This window comes from Pelophylax lessonae (assembly GCF_965119305.1).
Source record: "Pelophylax lessonae genome assembly, chromosome: 8".
In the NCBI taxonomy this organism is placed as follows: Eukaryota; Metazoa; Chordata; class Amphibia; order Anura; family Ranidae; genus Pelophylax; species Pelophylax lessonae.
Window position 1 is genome coordinate 216,922,351 of NC_138775.1, and position 21,959 is coordinate 216,944,309.

Genomic DNA, 21,959 nt, shown 5'->3' on the forward strand with positions numbered 1-21,959 from the left:
CAGGTGGTGTTGTTGCTGACAGATCGTCTGTTTGCGGGGTGGCAGGTGCCGGTATCACTAGAGGTGGATGAAGAGGCAGAGACTGCAGCAGAAGAGGAAGCAGGAGGAGCCAGAGACCTTTCTTGGTTTTGAAGGTGTCTACTCCACTGCAGCTCGTGCTTTGCACTTAGATGCCTGATCATGCAGGTTGTGCTTAGGTTGAGAAGGTTTATGCCTCGCTTCAGGCTCTGATTGCACAGGGTGCAAACCACTCGTGTCCTGTCATCAGCACATTGTCTGAAGAACTTCCACGCTAGAGAACTCCTTTGAGCTGGCTTTGGTGCGCTCGGTCCCTTGCTGCGTTGGCCAGTAGCAGGCTTAGTGTCTAGGGCACGGGCGCTCCTCTTCTGCACCCTGCTCCCTCTTCTGCTGTGCTGGTGGCTCTGTGCGACCACCGCCTCTTCCTCCAAACTACTCAGGTCACCTGCATGACCTTCATTCCATGTGGGGTTGAGGACCTCATCGTCCTCCACATCATCTTCCACCCAGTCTTCACCCCTGCCCTCCTTGTCGGTCTCCACAATTCTGAGTACCGCAGCAGTTGGCACCTGCGTTTCGTCATCATCGGAGACGTGCTGCGATGGTCCTTCCATGTACTCATCTTCAGAAATAAGTGGTTGGGCATCGCTGCACTCAATCTCTTCCACTTCTGGGGCAGGGCTAGGTGGATGGCCCTGGGAAACTCTGCTGACAGAGTCATCAAAAAGAAGAAGAGACTGCTGCATGACTTGGGGCTCAGACTGCTTGCCTGATTTTCAAGGGGGTGAGGTGAAAGACGGTTGGACATCGGCTGCAGGTGCCAACTCTGACCTTTCTGCAGTAGACTGGGTGGGAGACAATGTGAAGGAACTGGAGGCACTGTCAGCAACCCAATCTACTCTCGCCTGTACTTGTTCTGGCCTCAACACTTGTAGAGGCGCATGATGCCCTACCAAATACTGCTGCAGGTTCTGTCACCTACTCACACTTGAGGAAGGTGTTTCACTTGTGCGTGTAGCTGGCACAGATCGACCACGTCCTCTCCTTGCAACAGGAGCTCTACCAGCAGCACCACGACCCAGGCCACGGCCCCTATTTGACGTTCTCCTCATATTTCTGTAATTTATGATCTTGCCCTAGAAAGGTGTTTATTGAATAGCGGAACAAAACAACAACAGTTTCGCACGGGTGTATCTCACAGTCAAATATGCAAACTATGCCGCGATTTAATTTTTTTTACCCCAAAAGGGTGTTTATTAAATAGCGGAATAGAAAAACAGTATACAAATACAACGGGAGTATCTCACAGTCAAATATGCAAAGTATGCCCCAATTTAATTTTTTTCACCCCAAAAGGGTGTATATTGAAAAGCGGAATACAAAAAAGTATATAAAACGGTGTATCTCACACGTACAAACACAGACTAGGCCCCGATTACAATTTTTTGTACCCTAAAGGGAGGATGAGGAAGAGGAGTGGGAGGAATTCGGAACAGGAGGCAAACTGAATCGCTCTGCAATCCTCGGCGGTGGAAAGATGTTTCATCCTCTTCTCCCTCTGCGAAGGCAGTATGAGCTCTGCGACTTACCCTTGTAAAGTGGATCAAGAAGGGTTGCCAACCAGTAATTATCCCTCTCCTTGATAGCACGAATCCTCGGGTCCTTTCACATGCTTTGCAGAATCAAGGAGCCCATGCAACCTAAGCTGGAGGAGGCATGAGCTTCTGAGACCTCTGGGTCACTAAGGATGACATTGTCAGGATTAACCTCTCCCCAACCACATACAACTCCTGGGGTTTCTGGGGAATGAAAACCATACCTTGAAGACTGCTGTATGCTATCCTCTACATCCATGCTGCCACAATCCTCCTCCTCCTCTTCATCCTGTATTTTTGTATCCCTGCAGGCATGATATCTGCATAAAGGGGGCCTTGTGAGGAAAGGAAGTCCTCCTCTTCCTCCCACTGTTCTGCCTCAAGTGCCCTGTCCATGATTCCATGAAGTGTGTGCTCCAGCATGTAGACTAGAGGGATAGTGTCACTGATGCATGCATCGTTGTGGCTCACCATCCTTGTGGCCTCCTCAAATGGTGACAGGACAGTGCATGCATCCTGTATCAAAAGCCACTAGTGTGGCGAAAAAAAAGCAAAGCTCCCCTGAGCCTGTCCTTGTGCCATACTCACACAGGTACTCATTGATGGCCCTCTGCTGAGTGTGCAGCTGCTGCAGCATTGCCAATGTTGAGTTCCACCTGGTGGGCATGTCACAAATGAGGCAGTTGGTGGGCAGGTTGAATTCCCGTTGAATGTCAGGTAGCCGACCACTGGCATTGTATGAACGCCAGAAATGGCCACAGACTTTTCTGGCCTGCCTCAGGAGATCTTGGAAGCCCGAGTATCTGTTCAATAAAGGCTGCACCACCAGATTCAGGACATGTGCCGAGCATTGAACATGTGTTAAATGTCCCTGTCGGAGGACAGAGAGAAGGTTGGTGCCATTGTCGCATACAACCATTCCTGGCTTAAGCTGTCGTGGCGTCAACCATCTCTGAGCCTGCCCTTGCAGAGCTGACAGAATCTCTGCCCCCGGTGTGACTCCTATCCTCTAGACAGACCAACTGAAGCACTGCATGACATCTTTTAGCCTGACTGCTTGCGTAGCCCCTTGAACACTTAGGGAGCACTGCTGCTTCAGAGGACAATTCAGCAGAAGAGGACATGGAGGAGGAGGTGAAGGAGTAGCCAGATGTGGCAGAACCAGCACAAGCTTTTTGGAGTCATGGTTGCAAAACAAGCTTCAGCACTGAACCCTGTCCTGCATCCTTCCCAGCTGCCAGCAGAGTTACCCAGTGCGCCGTGAAGGAAATGTAACGTCCCTGTCCATGCCTGCTGGACCAAGAGTCAGCAGTAATGTGAACCTTCCTGATGACTGCTCTGTCCAACGAGGCCAAAACACTATCTTCCACATGGCGATAGAAAGCCGGAATGGCCTTACGCGAAAAGAAATGTATTTTTGGAACCTGCCACTGTGGTACAGCACATTCCTCAAATTTGTGAAAGGGAGCAGAGTCTACCAGATGAAAAGGCAGCAATTGTAGTGCTAGTAATTTGACCAAGCTAGTATTAAGACGCTGAACATGTGGATGGCTGAGACAGTATTTATTTCTATGGTTCAGCAACTAGGGTAGTGAAATTTGCCTGCTGCTCAAATCAAGTGGTGGTGTACTGCTAGCAGATTGGGTGCAAGTATCAGTGGGACTCATTGCTATACCATCATCCCTCTCAATGCAGGTTTTTGAGAAGACATGAGATATAGTAGGGTTAGAGATCCCAGATGAGGAGAAAGGTGAAGTATGTTTGTTTTTAACTTGTGGCTCTTTCAGGTGCTGTTGCCAACAGACTGCATGGCAGGTCATCATATGTCTTGTCAAGCATGTGGTGCCCAAGCGGCTGGTGTTCTGGCCATGCTTGATCTGCTACAGACAGATGTTGCAAACAGTAACACTGCGGTCTAGTGCACATGTGTTGGAAAAAGCCCACACTAATGAACTTTTGGAAGTCCGTGGGGAGTTTGCAGCACCCTGCACCTCTGGAGCTCTGTGGTGTAATGCATTAGGTTGGCTACTCCTATGGCAGCCTCTGGAGCACATCTTGCCTCGTTGGAGCTGTGCTTCCTCCTCCTCCTCACTTTCCTCCTCTATCCTGTCAGGCACCCAAGTACAGTCAGTGATCTCATCATCCCCTCCCTCCTCGTCACTGGAGCAAACTCGGCAGTATGCTGCAGCTGAGGGAACATGACTGCTAGTTCGTCATTGTCACCCCCCTCTCTCTAGGTTCATGTTATTCCCTTCATCAACCTGGGAACCAACATCACAGCATTCCAAGTGCTGCACATCCTCCAGCAGCATGTCATTGACATTATGATTGAATAGTTGCTGTGGACACAGAGACTGCTTTCCCTCTTTTCGTGGCATGTGAGCATCTGCCTCTCCTTGTCGACCTTTCGGACATGATGTGGCTTTTGGGGGGGGTTCTTATTTCTGGTTGACCAATATATATATATATATATATATATATATATATATATATATATATATATAATGCAGTGCTGATATATACTCAAGTGGCCTATATATATGTTGATATCAATGTATGGTCTATACTGAACTGACCGATCAATACACAATTGCCATATATGCCATATATATATATATATATATATATATATATATATATATATATATATATCAAAGTATATCTTTACTGAACTGACCGATAGATACTCAATTTCTCTCTCTCTCTCTCTATATATATATATATATATATATATATATATATATATATATATATATATACATAGCACCCTCCTAAGGTTGGTAAAAGCTTAGCAGCTCTATCTGCTTATCAGGGGAGCCTGATTGTTAGTTCTGCCTGTTGCATGTGTCCAGGGTGTGATTCATCTGGGCTGAGGGAGTGTCCCTGCTGTATCCAATGGGAGCACCTGTTGGACAGTGGAGGAAACCCAGCCAGTGACACACAGGCTTTTGTGGCTGTCCCAGTGGGTTAGCACAACAGTGGTGCATTCTGGGATAGGTCATAAAAGCCGGGGGCACGTGTGACAGGTTGTCTTTGGGCGGGAAGCCAGGTCCCAGGAGGAGGGTGATGGCTGTCTCTCCTCCTGTCAGCAGGGAAGGTGGTCACAGGCCTAGTGGACCAAGTGTGTGATGCTGAGCCAGGAGGTCCAGGATACTGACGATTGGAGCTGAAGGCAGAGCAACCCAGGGAAAAACAGTGCCCATGAGTACCCGAAAGCTTGCCAGGGGTCTACCCAGGAAGGGGACCACTCCAGTGGAGAGTCAGTGGACAAGGGCTAGCATGCATGGGAAATGAGAAAGGGGATGCCAGGTTAGGACCCTGAAAAGGAATTCATTCAGGAACATATCTTTTACTTCATTTCAGTGGCAAGGTGAAGCAGCGGCCTTGCCACACACACACTACAGTCAGTTGTCCTCAGAAATTGTGCATAGTTCAAGTTGGAGTATCCCACTCATCCCTTCTCCGTCCAAGTTCTAAAATAAAGCACAAAGAAACAAATCCCCTGGACCGTTCATTTTCTGAGCCAAGTCTTAAAGTGATACATTTTACAGACTTTTGCTATGGGTAACCCAGGGGAATCCACACTCAGCAGCTCCCTAGGGGGCAGTGCTACATATATATATAGATATCAAAGTATGGTCTATACTGAACTGACCGATAGATACTCAATTGCCCTATATATATATATATATATATATATGTAGATATCAATGTATGGTCTATACGGAACTGACCGATAGATACTCAGTTGCCCTTTATATATATATATATATATATATATATATATAGACACATTGATGGATATATATATCAGGTGCGCTAACTAAATCAATATGTGAAATTACAGTGAGATCATGTTTAACTGAAAACACGACGTAAGGGTCTGGAATAAAACCAACCAAATGAACTTGTTGGTGAATATAAGTGTGCTGATACAAACTCAAATACATCAACAGTATTAACAATGAATACACCAATGTGTGTCAAAATATGGGTGACCACAAAGTGAATAACGTGACAAAATCAGTCCCAAATAATGCACAAACAAAATCCAAATCGAAAGTTCTTGTGATGAAAACTCCTATCTCAGTTGATGCCCAATCGGGAGGAAACGCGTCAGGGAGGAGGCGCCGCGTCATCACTAACATTGTAATACGGCGGTCCGCACTGCAGGTGTCCGCCGTCATCTGCACTTCGCAAGGGAGACAGTAACGTGTACTATTCATCATGCATGTAAGTGCAATTTTTTATTCACAATAAATGTTATAAAGCAATAATACACTATTGGCGGGCCCTCTTCTTTCCCCATTCTTACTGAGGATAAGAACAGCGAATATCTACCAGAGATCCTTACCACGTCCTGCACAGGAGAGGAGTGTTCGTATATTCACAGCTCCATTTATGCATTTGTCTGGTAAGAGGCTCACCATTCTCCTTCTACCTTGGAGACACTAGTGGTATATCCCTTTATCTTTTCCCTTGGTGTGGGATCTCTGGAGCGGAGCTATACATTTATATGCCCATAATATCTATCCATCTGGTAAGAAGCTAAGCTGGTGGTGGGACACTGAATTTACTCACATGGTTTCCACTTTTCCGGTTCAACGGTTTCATCACAAGAATTTTCGATTTGGATTTTGTTTGTGCATTATTTGGGACTGATTTTGTCACGTTATTCACTTTGTGGTCACTCATATTTTGACACACATTGGTGTATTCATTGTTAATACTGAGTGTTGATGTATTTGAGTTTGTATCAGCACACTTATATTCACCAACAAGTTCATTTGGTTGGTTTTATTCCAGACCCTTCCGTCGTGTTTTCAGTTAAACATGATCTCACTGTAATTTCACATATTGATTTGGTTAGCGCACCTGATATATATATCCATCATTCACTTCACTACATAAAGTTCTAGGGTAGCAGCTTCCCACTATCTGATCAGCGCACTTTCTTTTTTTCATTTATATAGACACATTAAAAGATCAAAATCGGAATGGATACAAGTCCAGGCCTATTTAAAACATACAGACATATGTACAGGACAAAACAGAGTTCAATTATCTGTGCCGTGACACAGTTGCCAAACCAGCTAGTTGGCATGGGATAGGCCAGTAGATAGCGATTCGGAACAGGTGATTCCGAAATGTTTCAAAATCTGTTTGTGATTTCTTCTTCAGGCGAGATAGCACAGGAATGTCTGTTGTTGAAAATAGTGGATATAAAAAATCAATAATACATTGAAACATCCGAAAAGCCCACTATATGGGATAATTGCATGATATCCTCTAATTATGAAAATGTATACCTATGCAAGGGCCTCAATAGACTGTCCTCCCTATGCCATCAATATTATCTCACTATGTCTATAGAATCTGATTGTTCTGCCTACTAGATCCAAATCTGTTTAGATAATGACCAATATGACTGAATTACACAAAATGATCTTTGTAATATCTGTACATGTTTACATAACTTGGTGCGTTGTAGTTTAACATTTAATATGTATTTCCTTCTACACCTCACAGGTATAGTAATCCTTCTAGACATACTTATGGTGTTCCAAACTCACAAAATCTTGGGAATACCCCCCCCCCCTTTTTTGGTCTGGGATGCCAAAGCTTACATATCCCGGGGAGATCCCTTATAGGATCTGTGATTCCGCTCTATACATATATTATGAATGCGCCTTTTGCTGTGTTTTGTGAGTAATAATGTACACTTACTGATCAACCAATTTGTCATAGACCCCCCTTTTTGGGTGTTTTGATTCTTTGGTGTTTTTTACTTTTTGTGTTTTTTTGCCTTGTATTCCATTGCGCCATTCCATCCAGTGCACCAGAGGGGTCCGTTTGTGACCTGTCCTCCCTGTTTCCTCGTCCCCCCAGCACACAAAGGCCATCCCGTTGCCTCTGGCCCGGCTCGGCCATTGTTATGCGGTCCCAGCCTCATTCTCTATCCGGAGGTGACATGTGCCCACGTCACCTCCGGTTTGCGCTCCACCTTGATTCCGGAGACAGGGCAGGATCACCCCTTGTGTGTCGACGGCCCGTCTGCGTCTGACGTCACCATGCATGCGCGGCGAGGCCAGACGCCGCTAGACCGGGGGATCATTGGAGGCCATCAGAATATCCCCTGGTGAAGGCGTTTTTCCCAATGTAATACCCCCCAGTGTACTGCCAAAAACATGTTTTAGGCTACTAGCAGGTGGTGTAAGAAACTCCAACTTGCTGAAATCTCCAACCATGTTATTTCCAGTGAGTGTAGACTGGGAATAATTGGAGATTTCGAGCACTTGGGGTTTTCACACAACAACGGCAGCCTATGCACCCGAGTACATGGTATAATTAGTGCAGATTCTTACTCCGCCCGCTACTTGTCGCCGCCTTGGAGGCGGCCATGTTTTTGGTTACTAGCGAGAGTGTAAAAATCTGCACTAATTATACCATGTACTCGGGTGCATAGGCTGTCGGTGTTGTATGAAAACACCAAGTGCTCAGAATCTCCAATTATTCCCAGTCTACACTCACCGGCAATAACGTGGTTGGAGATTTCGGCAGGTTGGATTTTTCGGCAGGATACCGGCCATCTCTGGGGGGAGGGTACTTGCACACTAAACACCTGTGATCCACCAATACATGGATGAACAGTGAAGGCTAATTAAGGATGCCCGATCACTTGCCACTCCCACCCAGAGGTGAGCCTATTTGATATATTTATGAATAGGTTGGGTCCATTTTTAATCCTACCTGGCTACCATTTGATCCTTTGGGGTCAAGAGGACTGTCCATTTTTTCTCTTTACTTGTGGAATTAGGTAAGTTCTTGGTGGGACATGCTGCTCTCTGCAGGTCCCCCTTCCCTTTTCCCTAGACATTTATAAATCTATGGGTCTTTCCTGTGTTTACCTGATACTATTTTACCTGAATGTTTTTTAGCCTCCTGGGGATTTCCCTGATTGGCCTCACCTTTTGGGTGATCCTTGTGGGACGTTGCTCTGGGGGGCTTGATCCTCCACGGACCCTTCCTTCCCCTTTTGGCGTCACACCAAACTTTTTGCTTGGAGGACCCACTTTTCTCTTCCATCTCTGCACGGCATTATTCATATCCTGAATTTGAGTCTCTCTCCTGGACCCCTAAACCACTACATACACCCCGCTGTGATACACACATGGCTCTATTGAAGATCTTAAGTGAGGATTCCCCTGTTAATCCATGTTTGCTTTGATGCTGTTTTTATTGTGACTTTTACAGACATACTTAGGGTAAGTCTAGATAGATAGATAGATAGATAGACATTTAGATATCAAAGTATGGTCTATACTGAACTTACCAATAGATACTCAATTGCTATATATATATATATATATGTGAATATAAAAGTAGGTGGGCTATACTGAACTGACTGATAGATACTCAGTTCTCTCCAGATTATGGGACCTCCAGACTATGGGACCTTGATTTCCAAATTAAAATTTTTCAATTTCTGTGATGATTTGGGGAGCCATGCCATCTGCTGGTGTTGGTCCACTGTGTCCAAAGTCAGCGTAGCCCTCTACCAGGAAATTCTAGAGCACTTCATGCTTCCCTCTGCTGACCAGCTTTATTGAGATGCTGATTTAATTTTCCAGCAGGACTTGACACCTGCCCACACTGCCAAAAGTACCAATACCTGGTTTAATAATCATGGCATCAGTGTGCTTGATTGGCCAGCAAACTCGGCTGACCTGAACCCCATAGAAAATCTGTGGGGTATTGTCAAGAGGAAGATGACAGATACCAGACCCAATAATGCAGACAAGCTGAAGTCCGATATCAAAGCAACCAGGGCATTCATAACACCTCAGCAGTGACACAGGCTGATCGCCTCCCTGCCACATCGCATTGATGCAGTAATTCATGCAAAAGGAGCCCCAACCAAGTATTGAGTGCAAACTACACTCTAAATGGACATACTTTTCAGTGAGCCAATATTTCTGTATTAAAAATCTGTTTTTTTTTTTCGCCTTATGTAATATTCTAATTTTCCGAGATACTGAATTTTGGGTTTCACTAGCTAGAAGCCATAATCATCAAATTAAAAGAAAGAAATATTGAATAATATCACTCTGTGTGTATCCGGTCTATATAAAATCTACTGTATGAATTTCACTTTTTGAAATGAATTACTGAAATAAATTACCATATTTATGGACGTATAACATGCACAGGCTTATAACATGCACCATATTTTATGAGGGAAGTTTCAGGAAAAAAATTTACGTGTCCATCTGCAGCCTCACCATTGCCCATCATTGCAGCCTGATCTATGCTCATCATTGCAGCCTGATCTGTGCCCATATGCAGCCTCACTATTGCCCATCATTGCAGCCTGATATGTGCCCATATACAGCCTGATCTGTGCATATATGCAGCCTGATCTGTGGCCATCATTGCAGCCTGATCTGTGCCCATTTGCAACCTCACCATTGCAGCCTGATCTGTTCTCATATGCAACCTGAAATGTGCCCATATGCAGCCTTGTCATTACCGATCATTGCAGCCTGATCTGTGCCCATATGCAGCCTTGCCATTGCCCATCATTGCAGCCTGATCTGTGCCAGATTACACAGAGGGATCTCCTGTGTACTCTGCACTCACAGACACACACAGTCCCGCCTCCTTGACCATCTCTCATGATAGACAGAACACTGGTCAAATGCCGAAACATGTGACGCCTATCCTAAGAGCCGGTCCAGGAGGTGGGATTGTGTGTGACTGAGAGTGCCGAGTACACAGGAGATCATCGGTCTATGTAATGTGCCCTACAACCTTCCCTTTAGAGGCAGCCAGGTACAATATCGGCGTATAACACGCATACACGATTTGCCCCATATTTTCAGGGGGAAAAGGTGTGTGTTATATGCTGATAAATACATTTTTTACTTTTTGATGATATTCTCATTTTTTTTGAGATACACATGTACATTCATACATGTACAACTATGTTTTTATATTTTTTCTGTGTCTAACCATGGAGCTAATCAGAAGTTATTTAATTTCTGTCATTTATAAAAAGTGTTGCCAGTCTAGAAAAAAGATGGTTATTATTTTATTATTTATAAAAACAAAGCACAGTGACTAATCGCCAATCAGTGGTGTAAATCAGTGGTCCTCAACCCTGGCCCTCAGGGCCCACTAACAGGCCATGTTTGCAAGATAACTGAAATACATCCCAGGTGATATCATTTTCTGCTCAGTGATTGCAGTACTCTAGTCTGCATCTCCCCAAGGTAATACTTAAAATCTGGCCAGTTAGTGGGCCCTGAGGACTGGAGTTGAGGACCACTGGTGTAAATAATTGAAAGTCAAAATGTAAGTGTTTAGCATAAGCCCCGGTTCACACTAGGGCGACCTGTGAGGCGACCTGGTCGCCTCACAGGTCGCCGCAGGTCGCCTCCCATAGGAAAGCTGCAGACCCGTTCTAATAGGAGCGACACAAGTCGCTCCGACCTAGAAAAAGGGTCCGGAGCTTCTTTGGGGCGACCAGGAGGCGACCGCCATAGACTTCAATGTTATGAAGTCCGTGGCGGCCGCTCCGAGGTCGCGGCGCGCTGCTCGCACCGCGATCTCGGAGGTCGCCCCTGAAAGTAGCGTCGCTCCTATGTGAACCGGCGCTAAGTACTGCACTTTGCACATCTTGGTTGTTCATTGAACTGTCTTACTGAGGTTGAATAACAAATCACAAGGAGAAGCATTTGAAAATAAAATAAAGATTTTGTCTTGTGCATGATTAGATGATTTTTTTGTTGCTTTGTTAAATTAGGCCAACTGAAATTACTTCGTTTTTTGCCATTTGCCATATTTAAATGTGGATCATGACCTCACCAAACAATGCATACATTATATAGAAATGAGATTAAAAATATATATATATAAGTAGATGGAGAGAGCCTTACCCAAGAAGAACCTTCAACTAAGCAGCCTATACACTCCTGCATAGAGATTATAAAGTACATTATTAGATAATAATAGTAATATAAGAATACTTAAATGATAAGGAAATAGTAGATGAGGGAGTTACATTCATTTTGTGATTGGGTAGTATATTTATGCCATTTATGCCATGTTTGTGACATTAAAGCCTAGGTGAAGCCAAAATCAAAAACAGAAGAATCAGCACAAGGAGCATAATTTACATTCAGTAGGATGTGTGGCTTGTGCTGATTCCTTTTCTGTAGAAATGCTCCTCCATCCTTCTCCAAGTGTTGTAGGGGTTAATATAACCAAGGGCTGTCACAGGCTCTCATCAAGAGAGCCCGACTATGCCAGCACGTTCTGCTAAGCTCTGTACTACAATTAATTAAAAAGGATCTGAAAATGGTGGATGGGCAGATGATTGAAAGGTGTGCCCCCCTACACTCATAGATCCTGTTGGTTTCATGTAGCTTTAGTAAGGCTTCTATAAATAGAGCAAGGGTGGGCATAGTCCGACTCTCAATGAGAGCAAGCTCGCACGAGTACCCCCATAGCAAGTGGTTTGCTATGGGGGCACTCAGAAGGGGGGAGGAGCCAGGCGCGCTGGTGGGAGACCCGAGAAGACATGGATTAAAACGATTGCACAGAACAGGTAAGTATGACACGTTTGACATGTATGACATGTTTGTCATTTAAAAAATATATATTTTTGAAACTGTTGTCACAGACAGATCACCACCCTGCCTCAAACCTGAGACTGGACAGTGAAGGGGTAGCAGAAGGCTGATGAGATCATTTCTTAGTTCTGATCTCTTCTCAGTATGGGGGAGATTTACTAAAACTGGAGCACTCAGAATCTTGAGCAGCTGTGCATGGTATCCAATCAGCTTACAACTTCAGGTTGTTCAATTAAGCTTTGGCAATATAACCTGGAAGCTGATTGGTTACTATGAAGAGTTGCACCAGATTTTTTCACTCTGGTAAATCTCCCCCTATGTCTCTTATCAGTATTCATGTTCATGCATCACATCTATTGCTGGCACTCTCTATCTCAGATGAGTTCCTCTCTACAGGGAATTACAAGAAATGTATGCAAAGTCAAGTCAGGTACCTACACTAATTCATTTTAAAATATATTTACAAATTTTCCTTTACCGAATAGACTTTAGTAAATGATTTCCTATGTTCATGTTGGCCATAAAAAAGGGAAACAAATCAATTTTTTGAACAGCTAATCTGTACATAAAATCCTAAAATGAGTACTCCATACCAGTGCATTGACCGCTTCATTTGTCACAGCTTCATAATTCGCTTTGTTTTGATCCTCCTGAAAAATAACACAGAGACAAACTTACTAAAGGAAAAGTGAATGCATCTATTGCCATTGATCATATAATACACAGCAAAATGTTTATATTAAATTAATTTTGTTAGATACCTTAGTAAGATTATTTTAGAGAAGGCTACAGTCATTTAAACTACCCAATCAAAAAGTAAATCTCTTAAAGGTGTCTCAGCAAATGAATAAACACTTTAATGAAAGCCTTTAGACAGGTGACAGCTGTTTTTTGTTCATCTGTCTGCTAGCATGTTCTGTAGTAAGGCCACTGGCCAACAGTATCATGGTAAATGCAAATGGAATTTTAAAGTGCTCTAGAATCCCAAAAGCTTTCAGGAACAACTAATCAGACCTGTTGGCAGTGATTAAAGTGTCCATTTATGAAACCAAGATAAGCCGCAATAGTGACTATTGCAGCTTTTCTCCACTGTGCAGTGGTTAATGTAGGTGTGATAAGAAGTGGAGACATTGCTCTCTGTTTCCTAAAATGAGCCTTAACACAGCTTATCTCTTATGTGATGAAGAAAAAGATAAATGTCAATGCTTGGCAGCCTCAGTAAAAATCACCATCTTCACTCCTCAGGTTATGTATATACGTGTGTGTGTAAATATATTCAAGCATATACATTATATATATATATATATATATATATATATATATATATATATATATATATATATATATATATATATATATATATATATATATATATATTATAATGTATATATACAGCTTATTTACATACATGGCATTTTTTGAGGGTGCAATATTCTGTCATGCCCCAGTAGATTATAAAAGTTGGGGACCTTTACCCATAAAAAATTGTCCTAGTGTTTAGTGGATCATGTCCTTTGTATTCCATAAGGGTCTATTGTGTGTCCTGTGACAATCGTACCAGAGTGTATTTGTAAAGCCATAGCCATTCTGTTACAAGTGTCACAGGAATGTCTTGGTATAATAAAAACACATTTCAAGCATAGCCCTGCCCAATAAGTATTTTATTAATGGTATATTAACTGTTACTTAACTACTATTTTGCCTTCTTATCTTAATTTTTATTGAAGAGTATTTTATCCTCACTTCCAATACACATTGCAACCATTCACTGCATATTCCATTCACCTCTGTTCTCAATTAGAGAAGAGACATACAATTGTTAATAAACTTTTTCTCCTCTGAGAGATTTATACATAGTGAATATTAATGCAAAACAAACAGCGCAGATTTGGTGTAATAGACCAAATGACATCACGAAAGGCGTGGAACTGGAAATTGCGTCGAAATAGCTCAGTTGGGAGAGCGTTAGACTGAAGATCTAAAGGTCCCTGGTTCGATCCCGGGTTTCGGCAGCTGTTGTAGGCTTAAGAACGGTCTCACTCTGTGTGAGCGGTCAGTCTAGAAATTGCTTGATTCCTTTGCTTCTCGATGCAATTTCCGGTTCCACGCCTTTCGTGACGTCATTTCCGGTAGCGGTGGAACGCACGCCGGAGCCAAGGGAGCCCGCTGCACACCGCAATCCCAGAGATCTACCGACTCATGACATTCACCGCCTGTACTTATCATATTAAATGTGAGTTTTTTTCTTGGATGTTTTAATAAACTTATTGTAGCAATATTACGCTATTTGGGTTTCTCCTTTCCTTATGGTCAAAACCTGCCGGGAGCCAATAGGAGACATTTAGTGGTCGCAGCCAGGATTTAAAGATCATTACCCGGATTGTATGCCGGACTCTGCTTGAGTGACCCTTATACTATAAGGTCTGGGGGTCCACTCAGTCCGGTAAGTGGAAGAACCTAGGGGAGAGGATATAGTCACCCTGTCACCACACCATTGCAGCATGCTATTGCACCTGATTTCCAGCACCTGAGCACTTTATCTTATCTTCAGCAACCTTCACTGGCTACCTGCTGAAGCACTTAATAATTTGGACTGATATATTTTTTTGGACTGTCATTATTAATTCATTATTTATTACCAATATTATTTATGAACTCTATGTATTTATTCACTTCACGGGGTGTCTTAATTGTATTATAGAGTTTGATATTTGTCATTATTTATACTTATATATATTCAGTCACGTTGAGCACTTTATGGTCTATTACACCAAATCTGCGCTGTTTGTTTTGCATTAACATTTATAAAATCCTTTTGATTTCACGCACAGCAGCACTTTTGGAGGCACCTTACATATCACCATAGCTCAGCATTAACCCTTCGTTTCACATACATAGTGAATAGCCATAATTTGTAAAGGCAGACCAGATTGCACCTTGTTAAATGGATATCTAAGAAAAGAAGCAGTGCTTGCCAAGATTAAAGGCTAAGTTCCCGTTTGTTCACATTTTTTTTCTAAATTCCAGCTCCCCTATGTACCAATATAGCATTAATGTACTTATTTTGCAAAACAAAAAAAAAAACAGCTTTCCATTTATTCTACGCACGCTTATCTTGCTGTCGTTTTGGCTGTTTCAAAACACTGCCCGATTAATTCTGCCTTCCATCCTGGACAGAATTTAGGTCATGACACAGAAAGGAGTTGACCAGCTGAGGGTAGATGATGCAGGGTATGTACTAAAGAGATCAGCTGGTCAACTCCTTCCTGTGTCATGACCTAAAGTCTTTCCAGGAAGTAAGGCAGAAGTAATCGAGCAGTGTTTTGAAACAGCCATAAAGACAGTGAGGTATTATTTTTGCAAAAGAAGTACATTAATGCAATATTGGTACATAGGGGAGCTAGAATTTAGAAAAAAAAAGTGAACAAAGGTGAACTTATCCTTTAAGGGTCATTTTACAATACTGCACTGCAGTTTGGCCACAGCATGGGTGTACCAGTGATCTCTGTGTGGGTTACCCATTGTTTTAGCCTCAGTCCCATAGGCCTGCTATTAGGTCCCACAATTTTTTTGTGTTTTCTGAAAGAGCACCATAGATGTGGCATGCAGATTTTTGGGTTTGCTCTTAGAAAATACACCAGTAGCATGTGAAATAATAGAAAGTCCATGAGAAACTGCAGGTAAATTGTATGAAAACTGCAGGTACACCTAATTTGCAGCCAAACCGCAGCACAGCGGTAAAATAGCCCTAAATGTAAACATTAAAAACCTCATGCTCTTTATGTTAAGTCTGTTCCCTAACACCTCAACCTTTTTCACACCTTGGCTTTTCGTATTAATATTTTTTAAATTTTGTGAATGTTAATAATGGTTAAGAATTTCCTTGATAGGGCCACAAGTTTTCAACCAGTGGTGTTTCACATGGGTTCAGGAGTAATTTTGCTTTTTAAGCAAATACATCATAATCAACTAGCATTTCTTCATGTAATAAATAATTGTTTTTGTAGTCATAAGTAAGCTTTTGAGAGAATATATATATTTTTTTTTTTTGGTGGACTAAAACATAATGTCCCAGAGGTGTTCTATTGGAGTTAGGTCAGGTGAGCGTGGGGGCCATTCAATGGTATCAATTACTTCATCCTCCAGGAACTGTCTGCATACTTTTGCCATATGAGGCCAAGCATTGTCGTGTACCAGGAGGAACCCAGGACCCACTGCACTAGCTTAGGGTGTGACAAGATTTCCAAGGATTTAATCCCGATACCTAATGATAGTCAGGGTGCTATTATCTAGCCTGTAGAGGTCTCTGCATCCCTCCATGGATATGCTTCCCAAGGCCATCACTGACCCACCACCAAACTGGTAATGCTAGACCCTTTTATGTCTGTCACATGTGCTCAGGGTGAACCTGCTCTCATCTGTGAAAAGCACAGGGTGCCAGTGGCAGACCTGCCAATTCTGGTGTTCAATGGCAAAAGCCAATTAAGCTCCACTGTACTGGGCAGTGAGCACAGGACCCACTAGAGGAAGTCTGGCAATCAGGCCACCCTCATGAAGTCTGTTTCTGATTGTTTGGTCACGGACATTCACACCAGTGGCTTGCTGGAGGTCATTTTGTAGGGCTCTGGCAGTGCTCATGGGTCAAGGACCTTTTAATGCCCTGTCCAGCTTCCCTAGATTGACTGCCTGTCTCCTGGAATCTCGCAATGCTCTTGAGACTGTGCTGGGAGACACAGCAAACCTTCTGGCAATGGCACATATTGATGTACCATCCTGGAGGATTTGGACTGCCTGTGCAACCTGTATAGGGTCCAGGAATCGCCTCATGCTACCAGTAATGACACTGACTCTAGCCAAATGTAAAACTAGTGAAAAACAGTCAGAAAAGATGAGTAGTGAATACAAAGTCAGTGGCCTCAACCTGTAAAACCAATCCTGTTTTGGAAGTTGTCCCATTGTAGCCCATCTAGTGCACCTGTTGTTATTTTCATTAATGCCAAAGCAGCTGAAACTGATTAACAACTCAATCTGCTACGTAACTGACCAGATCAATATCCCAGGAGTTTAATTGACTTGATGCTATACTATGATTAAAAAGTGTTCTTTTAATTTTTGTTGAACAGTGTATATACAGTCCAATGAGAGCACAGACAAAACATCCAATAGTCCAAAGTTTTTATTGTTAAGATTGGTTTATAGCAGAAAAAAAGAAAATGTGTGTTAGGGGCCTAACAGACTCCCCCTTCATCAGGAATTTTAACTCTGCTTTAATGGACTCAGATACACAGATACCAGAGAAATGTGTGGTTTTCTGCTTGGAATAGGTAAAGAAGGCAAGTTATTCCAGTGTTAACAAGCACAGCAAAGGACTTGATGACTTGGAGGTCTATTTGGCTTCTGAAATGCGTTTTTTTCTGCTGCGAACCTGTTTTAATAATAAAACCTTTGGCCTTTTTATGGTGCTTTAATTAGACTATATGCATCTTTATAGCTTCTCTGTTTATCCTGATGGCCATTGTCACAGGACAGAAACTGACAAAATGTTACCGCTGTCATCTGGACTAGAGTTGAGGGGAAATCTTGCAATGTGGGGGACGCTTGTTATATAAGAAGAAAATTCCATTATTTTATGGAAATTTCACTGTTACATCTCCAGGACAGAAATCTTTCCAGTGATACACAGACAGCAAAAAAGAAAAGATAAAACAAAGCATAAATTACAACAACTTTGAAATTTTTGAAACATTTTATGATTATTTGGTAATATCCTTATTTTTTTATTTTTTATTTTTATTTTAAATAACTATTTACTTTACTCTGTTACAGTTTAGAGAGTAATCTGAGCTGAAGATGATCAAAAATATTATTTTTAAACATAGTATTATTTAAATAACGATAACCTCTCCTGCACATACCACACATTCAGCTTCACTTGTTATTCTCCGTCAGCTCTCTCCATTGTTTAACAGAAACTGCTTCACGAAAAACAATTGCATTTTTATAACTAGTAGTAGTTAGCTAGAACTGAATGTGATTAACTATAACTAAGTATACAATGACCTGGATAGAAGGGATGCTCAACAGACATTATTTTTGTATAGTAGCTTTTTATAATGAGGTGATTTCAAAATAGGTCTTTTTTTATAATGCTTTGTTACAGTCACAATAAAAGGTACCTGATATTGATTATATGCACAGATGAATTTCGTAAGAGCTCGAGGGAAATCTGTCAGATGCTGAAAATTAACAAAATATGTTATAGATGAATACATCTAACACTTTTAACACTTTAAATAAAGAAATGTATTCTACAGTAATAGTACAGGGTAAAGACAGTTTGTTTGGCAAAAGAACCTACAAAATGAATAGAGCTGATTTAGTAAAGGAATAGAGACTGTTTACTTAGCAAACTGAACGTGTTTGCAATCATCCAATCATGTGTAAGTAAATATCCTGTGAATTAAATGTGAAAACTATTTTTCCTTTTTCACTGTGCAAGGAGAACAGCCTCTCTATTCCTTTAGTACAGTAACCTTGTAAAAGTGAGGACTATTTTTTAAAACAAATTAGGCTTGACAGTTCTTTTAAGGTTAAAAACAAATATACAATATATCTGTAGATGACAAAAATGTAATACAATATGTAATATGTATATATAATAGGTAAAAAGGCGCTGGTAATCTTTTGCTAGATATAAATACTAAGGTATCACTTATTTCATAAATATTTGAAAATAAAATGGTATGACAAAATATAAGATTATACGTGCTTATATAAAGTGCAAAATGTGATTCATACGTATCAAGGTGCTTACTAGTGCTACAATTACAGGTGCTAGCTTTTACTAGTGCACAAAATATATATAGATTATTATCCAATTAGTGCAACTAAAGGTGCTTACTGGTGCATAATATATTTAAAGTGCAAGTGCTGACCTTGATTTTTACAAAAAGATTATAATAAATCAACAAAGTGCTTGCTGGTGTATCTACCAATAAATTAAGTCACATGTGACTTAATTTATTGGTAGATACACCAGCAAGCACTTTGTTGATTTATTATAATCTTTTTGTAAAAATCAAGGTCAGCACTTGCACTTTAAATATATTATGCACCAGTAAGCACCTTTTGTTGCACTAATTGGATAATAATCTATATATATTTTGTGCACTAGTAAAAGCTAGCACCTGTAATTGTAGCACTAGTAAGCACCTTGATACGTATGAATCACATTTTGCACTTTATATAAGCACGTATAATCTTATATTTTGTCATACTATTTAATTTTCAAATATTTATGAAATACGTGATACCTTAGTATTTATATCTAGCAAAAGATTACCAGCACCTTTTTACCTATTATATATACCTATTTATTGTTTTAAACAATTAAAGGGGCAGCAGGTTGTAATATCTTTTCTTAAAGGGCCAGGCGCCTTCGCCAATTTTTGACAATATGTAATATGTTTTAACATAAACAAGTAAAATGTATGCCAAACCAAAAACAGTTCTATATTATAGGGTATCTGGGCCCTATAATCCATTCTAATTTCCAATCTTAAAATAAAACTAGCAGCATAATTTAGTGTTTGAGCAGTTGTACTGGATGACACTTACCCAATACCCATATAATGCATTACCCAGATTCCATTTCAACAAAATTAAAAATAACATGCTCTACCTTGTCTTACTGACATAAATAAGCAAATACAAGAAAAAAAAACACAAAAAGCAATTTACCTTAAATGCTTTTATTAGACAATCCTCATCATTACCAAAGTCAACGGGACCTTCTGAACAATCACTATCTACAGTAAAATACAACAACATAACACAGACATAGTTTAATATTACCTAAAAACCATTAAAAATTAATCCACTTTTTTCTAGTAATGTAATATGAATCTTATTTAATGATCAATAGTGCTTACCCTGACAGAAGCTCACACCGAACAGTACAAAAAGCAGGATGACCTTCATTGTAGTGATTGTTGATTTCAACTCAGTGGGTGATTGCCTGTATATCTCAGTACCTCTTTAAAACTTGTTGAAGTCATTGACATCATTAAACATGTGACATAGTGCCACGCATACTGGCACGTATCCTAGACATCAAGAAACAGTTATGGTGACAAACATCCAATCAGATTTGTTGGCAGCAGTTAAAAAAAGAAGCAGTTCTTGCCAAGACTAATGTGACTTTTTTGTTTTAATTCTGTTTCCTACCATCTCATCCTTCTGCACATTTTGGCCTTTTTACTTTTTTTGTATTTTTATGATGTTATAAAATGTTAAGAATTTTCTGTACCAGGCTAAACCATTTGTCTTGGCACTTTTCTTTTTAATTCACCCAGACTTAATTTCTATATTATATTTTATGAAAATACATGTGGGTTTTACCATAAGGTAACCACCAACAGAAGGTTCCAGAAAAAAGCACCGGATACATTTTTGCTATATATATATATATATATATATATATATATATATATATATATATATATATATATATATATATATATATATATATATATATATATATATATATATATATATATATATATATAGTATAGCGGGGATCTTCAAACTAAGGCCCTCCAGCTGTTGCAGAACTCCAAGTCCCATGAGGCATTGTAAAACTCTGACATTCACAGACATGGCGAGGCATAATGGGAATTATAGTTCCTTAACAACTGGAGGGCCATAGTTTGAAGACCCCTGTTGTATAGTGTATATTTTGACTGATTTAGATAATATGAACTGTTTTAGGGATATCCTACTACCCTGCAGTCTTTACATAGCCTCAATAAGCAATGCACCTCACCATTCCCATCAGCCAAGTTCTCCATGATGCAATAAGTGCACCACTGTTTATTTAATTATAATCCTGCCTGCTGGAAAATTTCCACTACATAAACAATTCAAACCCCCAAGAAATATATATAAACTATACCATATAGTTAAAATGTGTATAAATTAAAGCGGAGTTCCGGGCAGAGAAACGTTTTTTTTTTGAACATACCCCCGGGACAGTCAGGGCTAGCACATTCCACAATGGCTAGCCTCTGATCTGTCCCGGTTCGCACTTACCTTTTAGAAGAAATACTTACTTAGAAATTTTCTTCCACAGCGTTTCCATCTCGGTTGTGGGCAGCTGAAGCCGGCGCGGTCCTCTTCTCCGTCTTCTTCCGCGTCTTCGTGTCCCAGAATGCACTGCACCGGCCCCTCTCGTCACTTCCGATGCGGCGCCGCATTCCTAAACAGCTTCTGGGCATGCCCAGAAGCTGTTTAGCAGGGGAATGCGGCGTCACCCGGAAATGACGAGCGGGGCCGGTGCGGCGCATTGATTCCTGGGAGCTATGACGTTTAGCTCCCAGGAATCATCGCGAGGCAGGAAGTGACGGGGTGAGCCTCGGCGCTGGAGGAGGAAGCTGTCATAGGTGAGTATTTATGATCGTCAATAAAAAGGTGAGTAAACAACAAAAAAAAAAATAACTATCCAATTCCTTTTCAGGTGCGGCATACCTAGCGGAGGGGCACAAAAAAAAAAAATCTTTTTTGTGCCCGGAACTCCGCTTTAACATTCATTAGTCCAATGCTTTCACATATAATGGTGATATAGTGTATATTATTTATAAACCACTTTTTCTGTGCTGTAGATATATTCTGTAACAACTCTGTGTATTTTTATATATCTTGCGACAGTCTTTTA